The 2,116-nt window shown below is 44.7% G+C and overlaps 1 long non-coding RNA gene across 1 annotated transcript; it reads left to right on the forward strand.

The window, feature by feature from the left end:
• The first annotated feature begins 1,742 nt into the window (after nucleotides 1–1,742).
• On the forward strand, nucleotides 1,743–2,116 carry LOC110070697 (uncharacterized). The gene is made up of 2 exons (XR_012081887.2): nucleotides 1,743–1,877; nucleotides 2,019–2,116. It is a non-coding gene; the product is annotated as an uncharacterized LOC110070697 (long non-coding RNA).

Below are 2,116 nucleotides of genomic sequence, written 5' to 3' on the forward strand. Positions count from 1 at the left end.
GCCAGAAGTACAAGCTGGATTTCAAAGGGGCAGAGGAACTAGAGACCAAATTGCCAACATGTGCTGGATTATGGAGAAAGCCAGAGGGTTCCAGAAAAACATCTACTTCTGCTTCACTGACTACGCAAAAGCCTTTGACTGTGTGGACCACAGCAAAATATTGCAAGTCCTTAAAGAAATGAGAGTGCCTGATTACCTTATCTGTCTCCTGAGAAACGTATACATGGGACAGGAAGCAACAGTTAGAATTGGATATGGAACAACTGATTGGTTCAAAATTGGGAAAGGAGTACGACAAGGCTGTATATTGTCCCCCTACTTATTTAACTTATATGCAGAATACATCATGCGGAAGGCTGAACTGGAGGAATCCCAAACCAGAATTAAGATTGCCAGAAGAAATATCAACGACCTCAAATATGCAGATGATACCACTCTGATGGCAGAAAATGAGGAGGAATTAAAGAACCTCTTTCTTCTGTGTAGCAAAAAGAGAATTATACCAGAAATTCATTTCTGTGCAACACTTAACACTGCTACACCTTGTGTCACACTGAAACAAAACTGTTCCTCTTTAAGGAGCCACCATATTTTGCTGCTGCAGGCGAACATGCTCAGGGAGATGAAAATGCTTCTTTAAATCACAAGAAAAAAACTGACTTCCATTCGGGGCATGTGAACATGGCCACCGGTTTAAATATTATGTGACTTGAACAGAAACGGATTCAATCTGTCAGTGTGACCACAGCCAACGTTCCCCCTACTAAGGCTGTTATGCCAACAAAGGGCCACCAGGTGCAGCCATGGTCCTTTCGTGGTTGTCCTTCACTAAACAGGCCACTAAACTTGCCACTGTGAAGTTTTTCCTCTGCAAAGAGTGGGAGATTTTGCAGGACTGAGGAAAGGCCCACAGTAATATCTGAAGCAGGAAACTTTGGTGTTGCATGGGTGGGAATGAAGGTGAGGGACAACTGCAGAAGAAAAGCTGAAAGAGGAAGCTGTGGCTGCCTCATCCCTCGTATACACTGGCTTCGGCTCTCTGGCAGTGCTGATTACCGTATTTTTCCATATATAAGATGTTACTTTTTCCTAAAATCATTACACTAAAATATTAGGGGCATCCAATCATAAGCCTTATGGAATTGATGTCACTTGATGCAGTACAAACCAATTGGAACACACCTCATTGGAGGTGGAGCCTGTAGGCTCAGATTCAACAGGGACACCTAATGTCTGAGTGTTCTGAGCCCAGAGGCTGAATACTCAATGCTATGTTTTCTTAATATTTGGGTTAGAAAGGGTGAGTTATAAACAGAAAAATATGGTATTTCAATGGAGAAACCTGAAGTCTGGAAGGGATGATTTCTTTCTGCCTAGAGGCATCCACAAGTTAAACCTTGATAAATTCTGGGAACTGAGTCGTGTGGGAAAGACACTCTGCACATGTTCAAAAGCACCACTTGCTGTATCATGGTGGCACATCTGGAGTGCCTGTTAGGAATGAAACCCGGCTGAAATCTTAACTTTATTAACCCTCATTCAATTCAAGGATGACTTCTACCCCCACCTGGTATCTCTCGGTCTGTGCAGGTGTGTTATTTTTAGCTAGCACAGACTTTGCAGCCGCTTTGAAGACACGGGTGACCAACAGGGCGTATCTGCTCTCCTTGTGGCAGTCACGGAGCATGCCAGCCCCTGGGCCCAGGACATAAGAAGGAGCAGATTTGCATACAGGGTGTGGGGTAACAATCCATGGCCACTTAAGACAGATGAGGGGGATGCCGAAAGGAAATACTTCTGTTTTAGGAAGATTACCCCATCGGGCGTCCCCAGAATGGCCTGGGCTCTGCTTCTTTCCACCATCTTGGTCTCTGTTGGTGAGGCAAATTTGTGCCCTAGAAGGGAACAAACATATCTGTAGTCAGGACAGAGACCTTCTATAACCTCTGTCCACATTTGGTGGTGTTCCACTCTAACGCAGGGGAATAATCTCTTTCTGCTGCCTTGATCTCTTTCAGGTCTCAGTGTCCAGCAATTACAGACTTTAAAGGATACAGAATCTGTAGCAGCCGGTGGGACGGTCACTCTGTCTTGCAGATACAGTGGTGGAACTATC

The sequence above is a fragment of the Pogona vitticeps genome, chromosome 14 (assembly GCF_051106095.1).
Source record: "Pogona vitticeps strain Pit_001003342236 chromosome 14, PviZW2.1, whole genome shotgun sequence".
Classification (NCBI taxonomy): domain Eukaryota; kingdom Metazoa; phylum Chordata; class Lepidosauria; order Squamata; family Agamidae; genus Pogona; species Pogona vitticeps.